The sequence below is a fragment of the Phodopus roborovskii genome, unplaced genomic scaffold, assembly GCF_943737965.1.
Source record: "Phodopus roborovskii unplaced genomic scaffold, PHOROB, whole genome shotgun sequence".
NCBI lineage: Eukaryota > Metazoa > Chordata > Mammalia > Rodentia > Cricetidae > Phodopus > Phodopus roborovskii.
This window is the reverse complement of record NW_026125368.1, coordinates 1-16,189: the sequence shown is the minus strand read 5'-3', so window position 1 is coordinate 16,189 and position 16,189 is coordinate 1.

Here is a 16,189-nt window from a genome sequence, read left to right as displayed (position 1 = left end):
GAATGACTGCAGGGGAAAAGGGAGCACTGCACTGTGCATTTCTCAAAACTAGTAAAAGGCTATTGAACATTTTGTTACTAGGTATATCAAGAGCTACATGTTTACCCTGATTTAACCATTATAAATATGGTCATATTAAAGCAACAGATAATCCATGAATATTATATTACTTTTTGTGTTTTTGACATATCAGTGAAAATAAACTTAAATCTAAATACAAATAAAACTAATGGAAAAAGAAAAAGGCTAAAAGGCATGTATAAAATAGTATTCATATATTGAACTTATTCCTCTTTCAATCTACATGAATGGATCACTAGATTTCAGGGAGATTGTTTAACTTATTGACCTGAATGTGTCACCCTCAAAGTGCATGTATTAAACCATAACAACTAATAAGACAGACCTCACAGACCTCAGGGTGAAATCATGAGGGGGAAACTCTTGAATGGGTCTAGTAGTTTCATAGGAGAGTGAGAAAGCTTTGATAAGCCCACCATCTGGCAGGTGGCAATATACCATTTAGTGATCAAATAGATTTTGTTCTTCCAAAATTCTCTCTTATTTTATGTGAGGACACATATAAAAGTCACCATTTTGACAGGAGAGAGTAGACTTTACCCGACACCAAATCTACCACATGTTTGTGAGAGATTTCCCAATCTGCAGTACTTGTGGGAAATATATTTACATTTCTGACAAATTACCCAGTATGCAATTTTCTGTTGGATAAAGTAAGACATTTTAACAATTGCTTCTCTTTCTTACTGAGATCATAATATCCTCAAATTTTGACAACTGAAGGAAGTAAACAAACAGGAACTCTCTAAGTAAAAAAAAGGGCACTAGTCTAGATTTAATTTCTGCTTTGTCTCTTCTTCATGGCTCCCAAAGTCAATGCAAAGAATAAAATATATTAAGAAATATGCATAAGGTCACAACCAACATTGTCATTTTTCTTCTAATTCTATTTTCACCCTTTTGTCTGTACAGTATCTTTCTATTGAAAACCACAAAGACATTGACATAAATTCACATTGCAAAAAGTTATTTTAAACATAAGAAAATATGAACATGCAGCAATAAACAGTATTTTGATTTTATGATTCTTATCTTTGTAATTTCTTGATGTCAATTGAACCAAATATATTACTTCCATTAAGCTACATTAAAGATTTTGAATAGATTGTTATTGATACTATGTTCAGGAACTTAGCAACTAGTTACCATACTTACTTAAAGTTAGATACAGAGTTTTAGTAATAAGTTCTATTATAGTTCATTCTCATTCTTTAACCCTCATAAACTGGAATTATACTATACATATTCCCATAGTGCCCTGCGACTTTGGATTTGTGTAGTATCAAGAAGTCTTAAGTAGATGAGGAATTATCAAGATTTTAAGAGGTAGAAGACCAGGAAGCCTGGTGCTAGACAGTATCTTCTAGATAGGAATAAGATGTTGTACCCATGAAAGCTCAACAATGTCGATTCTAGATAGAATCTCTACAATGGAAACATCCTTAAACTTGACAGTGTAGGTGAGGAATTTTACATGGTCCTGTCTGCAGAAGAAGAGTTACAAGCAATGAATGGCTGCTGAGAGATGGAGAATCAGTTTTTTCTAGGGATGAAGCACCTTGGTAGTTCATCCAATCTGAAGTGGTCAGTCAAAACACATTAATATATCAGAAATAATAAAAGAACACAATAGGGTACATGTGAGCATATGTGAATAACAAAACTAACTAACAAAGAAGGGGTCATGAATTTGAGAGAGAGTAGGAGTATAGGAGAAGCTTAGTGGGGAGAAGAAGGGGAACAAAGATGTAAATAAAGTATTCATACAGGAGATTTCCACCCCCCAAAATTTAAAAGTGTGTTAATTTTTAGATGCCTATAAATAACAAAAGGTACCTTTCTCCCTTTGTGGGTTTTGGAGTCTTTTTAAGTTTTCCATGGTTATAATGCATTCTTTCCATCATAGTTAGCACTCAATGAACCGCCATTATCCTATTATTAACTAGTAACAGGTTCTGAATGCAAAATCTTATGAATTCTTGTATCAGATTATTGTTTAGGATAATAGAATAAAAATGTACATACACTAATATCTTTGCCTACAAATTGTACATATAAAGCCATGGTTAGTGAGGCATGAAATAGCAAGGAAAAGTTCTTCAGAAAAATAAAACTGTAGTTTTGCTCATATGGTAGGGCAGATTGTTCAACCCACCAAAGCATTAAGTCAGTTCTCACTCTCTAGAGCCTCCCTTCAACAGGGCATGTTCTCTATAAATGGCATCCCCTTAATTCCAACACTCAGATTAAGCAGAGTAAGCCTACAAAAATTCCAGACTTTTGCTTTTCATTTTTCTAGATTTTTTTTGTTTCATTGCTAAACAAACTTGAAAAGTAAATTTCCCATAAGTTTTATTCCCAAAATAAACACACTTAGAGATTTGTTTTAAAATGGCAAATACATATGCAGCCAAAGTATGTGCCGCACAAATTATTGAGAAAAACAATTTCATCATAAGCATCATGAATGTGAGTTCCGAGAAAGGGGGTATGTCTCCAAAGACTGATTGATAATTAGAAGAGTAGTAATGTGGAAAGAATTGGGGGATTGCAGGTGCAGAGCCTAGTAACCTTATCTGGAGTCTGAAGTACATTTTTTTTGTCCTCACAATAGCCATTCATTGCTCATCTTTATGTCAGAGTTGAAATTTGTGGGTAGTGGATATAAACTTTTTGAATCTCTTAGCTTAATCATGACCTTCCATAAACTCAAATACTAAGATATCATCAATAGCACCTGAGACCTTTAGAATAGATTCTAGAATCTTATTGTAGCCAACTTTTGATGTTTCTACCAGTTAAGTGTCATGACTTATGGCTTTCTTTTTTCTTTTTGCTATTACTATAAAACATTATGATGCTGCTTCTACATTGAAACATGGATTTTAGGGGGGAACCTAAATCTCTGAAATTGTCTAAATTTTACAGTATCTAAACCAAAAAACTGAAATTGTCTCTAGAATAATCTCTTATTTCCTTTGAAGTGATAGCTATGTTGTTTTGCATTGACAACAGCCTTGTAGCTAAAAGAAATGGAGTACACGCTTATTCAAGCAAGTGTTTAATAATAACCATGTTCACATGTATATGTGTTAAATATAGGAAAACATCTAATGCCAAGTTTCTAAAACTTAATAAGGAAGATAAGCAGAGCTTGCTGTAGCGTTTTTATATTAGTAGAATTATAAAAAACTCTTACAAAGGAAAACATTTAATTGGATGGTTTATGGTTTCAGAGATTTATCTGTTATCATCATGGCAAGACATGGTGGCATACAAGCATACATGGTGCTCAAGAATTAACTGACATTTCTACAACTCAATATATAGACAACAGGAAGTGAACTGTCTCACTGGCTATAGTTTGAGCATAGGAGAGCTCAAAGCCTACCTCTCCCAGTGACACACTTCCTCTAACAAACCATATCTACTCCAACAAAGCCATACCTCCTAATAGTACCACTCACTACGGGGCCATTTTCCTTTAAACCATTCATACTTCATTCACACATTCACAGTTTGAGTTATAGTATATATATTTCAAGAAAATCATGTTATTATAAGCACTGCTCAGGCTATATGTATGTCTTTTATCCATTTTTTGATGTTGCTAAGCCATTTATTTAATTATTGCTTACAAATATGTATCATGTTCTTGTAACATTCACGGGTTCATGTCACTCCAGAAAAAGCTATGTGAAGAATAGATACTGGGTGGTAGTTAAGTAAGGTGGACTGCTGAATGACCTCAACATGTATACTATAAAGCTGTGTACTCATAGCCAGATGATTATGATAAAAGTTCACAGTATTTTAAATTTTCTTTTTCTTACAACATCATTTTTATTGATTCCTTGGGAATTTCATATCATGAACCTTAATTCCATTCATTTCTCAGTCCTTCTATTTCCATCCTCCTTCACCCTTGTAGCATCCTCAAAGAGAACAAACTAAAAACTACATTTTGCTCCTCCATCTTTCCCACCACTCTATTACATTGTGTCCATACAGATCCTGGCTTCTGGTTGTGATAGAGCCACCGATTTTAAATTCTCTTAATTAAACAATGTGTTAAGGTACATCACAAAGAAACATTATGGAAACCTCTAGAACTTGTGAGGGTGACCCTAGAAAGGACTCATAGTAATGGAGGATACAAAGCCTGACCTGACTATCTTCTATAACTGAGCAAGGCTTCCAGTGTTGAGATTGAGACACAAACACAGCTGTGAAACCTTCCACCCACAACCTATTCTGCCTGTAAAATGTGCTAGGGCAATGGTGTCTCAGAGTTTGTAAGAGTGGCCAACCAATGACTGGTCTAACTTGGAGACCAATGCCAGGAGAGGGGAACCCATGCCTGACACTGCCTGGATGGCCAGGATCTAGAAGTTGGATGGCCCAGAGACCTAGGGGAGAATTGATTTACAAAAAGTCCTAATGATACTTTGCTACCTTGTAGGTTTTGGAAGTATCATCAGAGATACTTCTTCCAGCAGCTGATGGGAGCAAATGCAGATGGCCAAACATCAGGTGTAGTTCAGGGAACTCCACTAAAGGGCTGGGGGTGGGGGGAAGAGGAGGGATTGTAGGAGCCAAAGGAATCAAGGACACCAGAACACAAGCCACAGAATCAACTAAGGATGGGAGGCTGTGATGGGGATGTATAGTATGAGAGTAGAATAAAGCTTAGTCTGACTCAAAATTTCCTCAAATCAACACACAAATAGTCACTGGTGAGGGTAATTCCACTTCCCAACATGACTTGCTAGCACATAGGCATTATTTCAGGTATGTCTGTGAGGGGTTTCAGAGGTGATTAAGCTAAAACAGCAGGCAGAAATTGCTATTCATCTCACCAATGAAAATATGCATCACTCACTACACTGAGGACTGAATGGAATAAAAAATAAAGAGGCATATTATCTTTTTTTTCTGGACTAGACATCCCCTTCTGTCTCCAGATATAAGGACCCCTAGTTCTTAACTTTTCAGCTTAAACTGAATTATACCACTGACTTCCCTGCCCCTTAGATTGAAAGCAATATAATAGCAGTTGGATATATTTACCTCAACAATGTGTAACCAAGATTTCATAAACTCAATACACGTTTAGGGAATATTTCCATGTGTGTATATGTGTGCATTCATGTAGGGATGAATCTATATCTTTCCTACTGGTTTTGTTTCTTTGGAAAAATATAAACTAGAACATGCATTATTCAATTATGTGACTGAAGTTCTTACATAAGAACAAAGAGCTAGAGAATAATTTACAATATACAAATTGTCTCATAATCTGACCAATACTCCAGACAACATAACTTTTGACCTTGCATTTTCCTAGATCTCCTCTCTTCTTGCTGATCTTTGTTATGTAAGTTCTTTTTCCAATACTCAAGACCAAGGTTACTTTTCTCATGACAATGAAACTGAGGATTAAAGACACTTATACAACACAGGAAGTCACAAGCATCTAGATCTTCACCCAAAACATTAGTTAATCCTGTTTCAAGCAAAGTAATGTGTTAATTAAAAAACACACTGTTAGGATGGGGAGACAGCTCAAACTATAGAGTGCTTGCCTTGCATGCAGAGGGCTTGAGTTTGATCATGAGAACACAAATTGAAAACCAAAACCTTGCTCATGAGCTAAAATCCATGTGACTTCATGGCTAGCCAACCTAGAATATTGGGTGGGCTTAAAGTCAGTGAGAGGCTCTTTCTAAAAACAAATAAAGTAACAGACAAACAAACCCCACAAGGTTAGTGGCTCTGAATGAGTAACATTCTAGTTTGAGTTCTGTCTTCTATATACATGTGCAAGTATATCTACATAGAAACACAGCACAAGAGTGTGCACTCCTGCCCACAGCACTAAACTACTACTAGCAATTGTGCCCTAAATTTAGAGTAAACATTTCTGTGACACTGGGACAACAGTTTTCATGGCTGATATTAAATATTTTTAAAATGTGATGAAAAGGAAGCATAATGAGTAAGTATAGGGAACTCTGTTAACTCTTCTCTTACACAATATGAATAAAACACATTGTTTTTTACTCAGTGACAAGAAAACAGATTTAGAGTATTGGACCAAGTCTATCAAAGTTGTGCAGCTAGAAGGCAGGAGTAAATGTTCAAAACTCCATTCTATTTACTGAAACCAACTTTCCTACTATTTTACAGGATTCTAGGGAGTTTAGGTATAAGTGCCGAGATTAAAACTTTATGAAATTATTTTGAGTTCAGAATATGGACATGGAATAAATAATATTCTTGCAGGTATCTTGGGCCCCCATCTGTTATCCCTAAAATCCTAGGGTAATTTCAAAACTGTGTTCAATCCTAAAAACATTCTCTCTCCAAATGCCAAGTACTTTTGAAACTTGAGCACTTCTAATTTGTAAAAGTGCTTATTTAGAGTAGTTTTCATAAACATAATAGGATAACTAACAATAGCCTCTATTTTGCAATATCTTGCAGACCAGACAGAATGAAAATATGCCTTCCATTAAACTAGTAGCAGGTAAGCAAATTATAATAAGGACATAAATACTGAGGAAAAGTGCCAACAAAGCGAAGTGACAAAGATCCTTCCTGTCATTCAGAAATTTACTTTGCAACAAATTCCCCTTGAAGCATCTCAGTAACAAGACATATTTTTCTAAAAGAATCATTAATTATTAAAATTTATTAGCATGCTTTTAAATTGTGTGTGTGTGTGTGTGTGTGTGTGTGTGTGTGTATGAGAGAGAGAGAGAAGGTCATACGACATTGCAAAATGAGTTCTATCCTTCCATCATGGGTTCTAGAGAATAGAACTAGAGGCATCAGGTTGAGAGCTTGCAGCACTGGTTCAGTGAGCCATCTTGTCAACATTCTTTGGCATGCTTTATGTGAAATATATTTTCCTCATTGTTTTCATCATTCCTTTGTAATATTTTACGTCAAGAAATTTAAAAATCGACAGAATTTTGGGGAGGGTCACTATGTGTCTTATTCATTATCAATTTGTATAGCACTACTATTTAGTTCATGTGATTTCAAATCTTATGGAACCTTTGCAAATTAAGATTGTTTGTTATTGTTATACTCTAGAGAAGAAGTGCAGGTGGTTTGCTATAAGCACAGGAGAGGCCAATTGCAGAGGCACTCAACATGCCAAATGCATAGGCCAGTATTACACTTCAAACACATTTCAGGGCCAGAATTCCAGTGATGTTTGATAATTCCTCTTTCAAAGGAATACCACTGTGACAATGACACTCCAATCAATGGCACTGTTACCAATATATAAAATACACTAGTTTATCAGCTGCAGGAGTTCCCTGGTAGAGTTTTTCCAGGCACTGACCTGAACAAGGGGGAGTTCATGGACTCCAGACTGATGGCTGGGAACTGAGCATAGGACTGACACAGACCCCCTGAATGTGAGTGTCAGTCAGGAGGACTGGGCAAGTTATAGGGGCCTCTGGTAGTGGATCAGTATTTATCCCTTGTGTACAAATGGACTTTAGGAGCCCATTCCACATAGATGGATACTGTCTCAGCCTAGACACATGGGAGAGGATCTAGGCCCTGCTCCAAATGATATGACAGACTTTGAAGATCCCTCATCCCCCCTGTGGAGCAGAAAGGGGATGGGATAGGAGGTTGGTGAGAAGCAGGGGAGGAGGGGAGAAGAGGAGAGAGAGGGAACTGGGATTGACATGTAAAACAAGCTTGTTTTTAAATTAAAAAATTGAAAAATAAAATACACTAGTTACATGTGGGCAAATGTTACAGTTACGAAACAGTATGTATAAATTATTTTATTTTCAAAGTACACCCTTCAAAGGGTATACTCATTTGTAGAATAATAAAAAACATAAAGATCATACATTATTTGGGCAAGGAGTATAGATTAGTCAGTAAAGTGCTTGTCTTTGAAGCATGGAGACCTCAGTTCAAACCCTCAGCACTCACTTAAAGAAGACAGGTGTAGCAATGCTAGCCTATCATCACCGCACAGCAGAGGAAGAAGAAGGATGGATGGCCAAGTAATTCAGTTAGCCAATTAGCTTCAATTCCAGTGACAGTGTTTCCAAGAATAAGGTGGGAAACAACTGAGGAAGACACCTGACATTAACTTGGGCCTCCACAAATTTACACACTACTATTGACATGCACAGATGTGTATATGCATATAGATACACAAGCACAAATAAAGTATTCCATGGGTATTGGTAGGTATAGTTAATTCAATAATATTTAGTAATATTTAGTAATAAAAATCAGGAGCTGCAGAAATGTCTCATTGGTTAAGAAAGACTTCCTGCTCTTGCAGAAGATCCAGATTCAGTTCCCAGCAATCACATAGCAGCTCACAACCATCTGTCATTGCTGTTGCATGGGATCTTCTGCCATCTTCTGGCTTGGCTAGGCACTGTGTTGTACAGTGCACAGATATTCTTAAAGTCAACATACCCAAACACATAAAATGGAACATCTGCATAAAACTGTATTTCCTATTCAATATGAAATGATGCATAATTTCTATACTAATGTCCTTTGAACTAGCAAGTAGGAATGGCATAAAAATATGACTATAAAGGCCTGTACAAGGCAAGTGGCCAATTTATCCAGGGGGGTGGGGGAGGTGATTGAAAACAATATTTGTTGGAAAAGCTGCAGCTGTGTACTACTAATATCTAATTTCTCATCTCAAGCACATTACCCATAAGGTAGAACAAAGGTGGGTAATTTGCAATGATCTACTGTGATGATTTACAAATCACTACATAAAAGTACACTTAGCTCATGTAAAAGTTAAGACACCACCACCCCAACACCTGGGCCAATCAAGTCCCAGAGAACTCAAAATTAATGGTGATTTAACCTAATTTTCCTTTGTGGGTTTTAGAGAATGTTCTCCAGTAAATTAATCCAAGGGAATATAAAAAAATAATGTTTTATATATAAACTAATAATTTATATCTAAACTCTTCAAATGACCACGTTTTCAGTCAAGTATGATAATCAGCACCACAAAACTAAAGGCAATTGTAAAAATTTCAAACATGAATTACAGATTGTGTTTCACTAATGAGTTGTTTGTACTTAAGTTAATATTACAATCCATTCCCAGTGTCTGAATATTCTGCATCCATTAATTCGGCTGGCCATAAATAGCAAAGATCTGAACAAAACATCATATTTTCACTTTTAGGTACAGAATTTTTATAACTTGTGACTACTTGGCAACAGTGTATAACAATTTATTGCATAGGATTTACATTAAATTAGGTACATAAAGTAACATAGAAATGGGTTTAAAAATACAAAGGATATGCATAGTGCATTTTACTGTTTACAAGACATCCATCCATCTCCAGATTTGAGCTTTTGAGAATAAATCTCCAATGAGGACCAATATGACATAATTGAGTAAATAATTTAATCTGTACTACAAGGATGTGCTTTGTTTTCTTGGTTGTTCACAAGAAACTCTACTGGTCATGGCCATAAATACTATTTCTGTTAAAATGTGAAGTGGAACCATGTCACTTATACCTAACTGATGTACTAGGACTGACTCTTGTGTGTATCCACTTTCTTTCTTCACACCTGTTCTGAGTTAGAATTACAAACTGCTGTTCATCCCATAGATTTACATCATGTGCCACCAGTGAGGAAAAGCATATTTCTTCTTCATATTCATGTCAAGTTACGGCATGTGACTTGCTTTACCCAGAAGGAAGTAGACCAAAGTGTGATATCCCAATATAAGCACACACTTTACAGGATACTCATAATGCTGCCCTTGTTAGATATTCATTACCAGTTTGAAGCATGGAAACCTACCTCCAATGGTCATTAATTACTTAGATTTGTGAACAGAGTCCACAAGCTAGATAAAAGGAAAATACAGACTTTGATGATTCCTCCTGGAATGCCTCACCTTCCTGTGGAGTGAGTGGGGGGAATGGGATGGGAGGGGAGGTCAGGGGGTATGGAAGGATGGGAGGGAGAGGGAACTAGAATGGATGTTTAAAATAAAAAAAGAAGAAGAAGAAGAAAAATAGAAAAAAAAATGAAGAAAAATACTAATAATAAAGTCCAGGCTGTTAGGCATTACAAGCTATTACTAAGCTGAAAACATGTTTCTCCATTCTTAAGTAATGGTTCCAAATTTAAGAGAACTTGCTATTCTTGCAGTAGAGCAGAGGTCTGCCTCCAGTACCCACATTCAGTTCTACAGGATCTGGCAACCTCTTCTGCCATCTGTGGGCATCAGCATGAACATGCACACACTAACACACACATGAAAATAGAAATGAATTTTAATAAAAGGTTTGTTTAGCATTGCGTATGCTATGCATGTGTGACATTTAACCCAATCAATTGTTCTCCCATTTATTACAAAAGATCACTTATAAAGGAGGTCCAGGGCTGATCTTTTCACAATCATAAACAAATTTAGCATGTGTGTATCTTTTGGAATCGGGGGTGCGACTATGAACACATATATGTACATATGTAGAGATGAGAGGATAACCTCAAATGTAGCCTTGAATAACAGCATCCCCCCCATTCTTTGACACAGAGTGTCTCTTTATTTGGCCTGAATTTCACCATTTTTGCAGTACTGGTTGGCCACCAATGCCCACATATCTTGTCTGCACCTCTTCAGTGCTGGAATTAAAAGCACATACCACCATGCACACATTTTCACATGGGATTTATGTATGCAACTCCTGTCCTCATAACTTGTAAAACTAGCACTTTCCTGGCTGAGTTATATCCTCAACCCAGGATAACTTTCCTAGGGGAATGCAGTCTTGCCATGTTTGATTTCAATTAAATACTTGTCTTAATGAGACTAACCCCACAGACTGTGTAACAAGGTGCCTGAAGTACATAATCATGTATGAAAACTGAATATCATTATGATACAACTGTATTAGCTTAATCACATATTTTGAGAAAAGTATGATTTCCACTTCTTGGCATTATCTAAGCTGTCCATCTCTGACTCAAGTGAGATTTCCATTCAAATGACAGAGAAGTAGAGAAAATACTGTCTTCAATTTCCCTGAACATCAATACTCAGCTATCTTCTAATCTGAATGGAAGAATTTATTGCTTAAGAGAACAATTATAAAAGCATATGCAAAATAGATACTTAAATCTTCTATTCGTATAATTTTTTTCTTGTAAAAGTGAATATCATTATGACATAATTATAGTTTATCCAAGCCCCAACATAAAATTAACATTTCAAAGATATAATAGAATTATAATATTTTCCTACAGGACATAATATTTAATAAATTCAGACTAAATTTATAATCTCCCAAATCTCATGTAATTTAAGACACTACCCTTAAATTTTATGTAAAGTAAGTTTCAAATGAATAAGTTTAATCACACATTTTTATTAAAAATGACACAAGAAGCAACTTCTCACAATAGAATAGAAAAATGAATCTGTTCTTATGTCAACTTTCAAGTCAAATCCACAGTCTTATGTCCCACAATCATAGTTTATTAAACTATTTAACTCAACAGAGATTCCTTAGTTACTAACACACACTCTAAAGCTATACTAGTGATGTGCATCACTGTGAACCCATCCCAGCCATGTTCCAAACACAATGAATTTGCTTTTGCTATATAACTTATTCATCTGTAGAATCCAATTTCTAGAATAGTATTAAAACTATTGTGTGGCCTTTCTTTTCATCAACTCAAATATTTCCCCATTAAAATCACTTACAAAAATCTTTCAATGATATTCCACTCATATTCTACCTAAGTGACAAATTCTAACAATGGTGTCTTGGTTCAAGTTGCTAATAAACAATTGCCATAGACAGTGTTCTTAGACAGTGACTGAAACAGGATCTTGTTGGTATACTTTTAGAGGCTAAAGCCCAAGATCACAGTAAAAACATGGCAAGGCTCTGGTGAAAGTCCTTCTCCTGACTAGCAGATGGCTTCTTCCTTACATTCTTAAAAGAGAGACAACAAAGAGGAAGCAATGGTTCTAGTGTGTTGCAGAATATTAATTGGCAGCGTGTTATATTTGTTTATGCTGTGGAATATCTGTTTAACAATGCAAAGATAGGTTGCAATTTTTATGTTGCACTTCTTTAACCAGTGTGAGTTGTGATGCGTTGCCTGGGTAAAACACCTGATTTGTCTAATAAAGAGCTGAGCAGCCAATAGCAAGGCAGGAAAGGGTAGGCAGGGCTGGCTACCAAGCAGAGAGATAAATGGAAAGAGAAATCTGGGAAGGAAGATCATGGAACAAGGAAAAGAGGAAGAGAGAGGACACTGGGGGGTCAGCCACCCAGACACACAGCTAAAGACAGTAGTGAGAAATAAGAAAAGATATAGAGAAATAGAAACATGTAAAATCCCAGAAGCAAAAGTTAGATGGGCTAATTTATCTTAAGAAAGATGGCTAGAAACAAACCAAACTAAGGCTGGGCATTTGTAAGATAAAATAGACCTCTGTGTGATTTACTCAGGATCTGGGTGGTGAACCCCCTCCAAAGAGCAAAACGTGGTCTTCTAACAAGAACACAAATATAATACATGGTGCAACCAGCTCTCTGAGGTCCCACACTCAAAATAGAACTCAGGACTTCAATGAGGCTCTGAAGAACACATTCTTTCCTTGGGAGAGCTGCCTCCTTGAATTTTATCTTCCCATAAACACACTGTTTATCTTCCCATAAACGCACCTCCTTTTGACTTCATGTTGGTCTTAGCATCCCATTTTTTCTTCCTAGGCTACCAGACTAGTACCTCCTTAAGACCTCTGGAGTGGTTTTTGCCCCTCTTCCTGATGCTCATTCTACCATACTTGGCAAAAAACACAATTTGAGACACTCCAAGACCTACAAATTGGCTGTGTCATGGTCCCTGAAATTAGACTCTCATACTACTTACATGACCTTGGGTTTGCCTCTGTGTGTTGAAGAATAATACTTTTCTCATAGACTTGTTAAGAGAAGTAAATACATTTATATTTCAACATTCCCATCCATATTAGCAGTCTGATTTTGATGTCATGGCTTTTAAAATACCAATTTTATCATACTCTTGGAAGTCCATCTGTTAGCCTAGAATGCTTTATTAATTACATATTATTATTTTCATCACAATTTAGTGATACTTATGTTTATTGTACATGGTTTTAACTCTACAAAGTTACAGACTTTTTCATCAAAGAATTAAAACCAATCCCACAAAATGAGTTTATTAATATAGTATCTACAATACTATCATTATATCCAGAGTTTTCATGTTTTTATTTACTGCTCAGCATAGCCACCTTGAAATAGTATTATTGTCATTTTACTTTGACAGATAAGAATCATGCAGGATGCAGATGCTTAAGCACCTTTCCCACCCTATAATGCTAATAAGAAATGAAAGGATGATGGTCAATCTAGGCCCTGTGGCTCTAATGTGAAGACACTGGAAGTGATGGTGTGATGTTAGGGCAAGTATGCAGCAACTGAATGGGATGAGTAAACTAAGAAAGGGAGCTCTTCAAGATCATTCAAATTCCTGTACCTCTGGACATCAAATGCATTTCCTTTGAGATTGTACTTTGAATCAGAAAAATACAGGCAAACACTGAAACTTTCATTTCTCCACCCTGTATCTGGCATGAGGGGTGCAAGTCACCCTCCTTCAGCCAGATATCTCAGTGCTTCTACTATCCCATATTTCTTTTATCATCATCATCATCATCATCATCATCATCATCATCATCATCAGGGAGGCATCCTCTTCTGTACTAGTAATTTTCATTCAGGATGCAAGTAACCTTATGGACAGTGTGACTTCCTCTTTTGTTGGGAAATTTAAGTACTTGTCCCTTACAGCTCTCTTCCTCCCCCACCCAGCTGTAGAACTCCTGTGCTCTCAAGGATGATCAAACAAGGTTGTTCTCATAATTTTCCAGTGTGCAGTGCCCATACCTTGACCCCAGGTGTGGGTGGTGCATGATTTCCTCCTATGCTTAGTCCCTCCCTGGCTTGGATATATAAGATCATTACTCTCTATAATAAAAGGTGACAGCAGCTTCCTCTTCATTTCTCATGGTGGTCTGTTAAGGGTTTCAGTCCCGACACCCTCTGCCAAGCTCGGTACTCTGGCCGCATGGACACTGCACTCTTTAACTCAAGAATATTACTTTCCCCTTTTCAATATTATGACACAACTCATCAACATACTACTGATAGTAGTAACATTTTGAGCAATGACAATAGAGTTCTTGAATGCTCCAAAGTATCCCAGTCTCTTCCTATCCCATACAAACTAAACTTTCATACCATACATTTCATTGTACTGGGAGTTGCTATCTGATTGCATCATGAAAGCCTACATAGATGAATTGCTAAAGCAAAAGTCTTTTTTAACCTTCATTTTAGCTCTGCTCTAGTTCTGCTCAAATCCATCAGGCAGAAAAAGACAGTAGGCATCCCCCTTCAATGTGTCCAAAACCTCTGTTCACTCCCACCTACTTCCCACACGTCTGAAAACTTCCCAGTGCTTGGGCGGATACCAAGAAAAGGGCTTCCCCCAATAAAGAGCTTCCCCATTCCAGATGGTCACTCTCAGCATCAGCTCAGAAGTATGGTAAAAATGCAGAATTCTGGGACATTTGTGGAAGTGAGAAAAAAAAATCTTCATTTATTTTTTTTACATTTTCTTATACATTTTAAATACTATTTTCACAATTCCCTTACTCTTCTTCCAAGACCATCTGGTAACACAATAGTGCTTACTTATGCATAGCTTCTGTTAAATCTGAACATTAACTTCTGTGTATTCCACTGAGGTGATAATATCTGGATCTGTTACACATTGAATAAATTAGTCATTCTTTTTCTTTTAGTCCAGCAATCACCTCATTCAGACCTTACATTTCATCCCTCAACATAGAATCATGACTTTTGATAACGATGAATCATTTTAATGATTCTTTCTGGCAATATATTCCTCTTTCATTGTGTGATTATCCTTCATTTATAAATTTAGTGATCTGTATGTCTTAGTACATAGCTGAGGCCCCTTCTTATAGTGCTAGTTCTTAAATATTTACATATATATGTTGTTTGCTCACTTTATTTACTCTGTGTGTGTGTGTGTGTGTGTGTGTGTGTGTGTGTGTGTGTGTGTGTGTGTGTACTCATGCATGCCACAGAGTACTTGTAGGCAGACTGACCTCATGTTATCAGGCTTTGTGGCAAGGACCTCTACCCATCTCAGCCATCTCACTGGTTCCATATTGACTTATGTTAACCTTTTTGTACTATGAAGGATACCATATCTTATGTTCTAGAAATCATTATTCTTAACTTATAAACAAAAGGTGGCTCATTTAGCTAATGTTTATGTATTTATTCTGAATTACTAAATTTTTAAAGATTTATTTTCATTTATCAGTATACAGTGTCCTGCCTGTATGTATGTTTGCAGGCCAGAAGAGAGCACAAGATCTCGTTAGGATGAGCTGTGAGCCATCATGTAATTTCTGGGAATTGAACTCAGGATCTTTGTAAGAACAGCCAGTGCTCTTAACCACTGAACCGTCTCTTCAGCTCGATTACTAAATCCTAATGAATTGATTTTGTGAGTTATATTTCTCTAGGATTTCTCATTGTTTTTAACACTGGCTGGAAAATATAGTGAACAGCTTTCTCACTAAAACAATACTCATGAAATTTTTTTATTTCTGAATTTTTCTCTATTTTTCCATATAACTCTGATCTTTTGTGTTTCACTGGAAATTATTAATAAAGAGCTAGCTTTAGATTTATATTCATCCATTTTCTTTGTTAATCTAAGAATTTTTTTTATATCATTTATTTTACCACATTCTTGTATCACACCACCAGTTTCTCTAATAACTTGAATAGAATGTTTGAAAGTCATTAATTTTCAGTCTTTTGTTAGTTTTTAATAGAAATGTTTATATTGTTAGCCTATAAAAATTTTAACTTACTTGTGTACAGATACATATAACTATTATACATTATCTTTTAGCCACAAATATTTTATAATTTTCATCATTAATTTTTATTAATTCTTTAAGACTTTT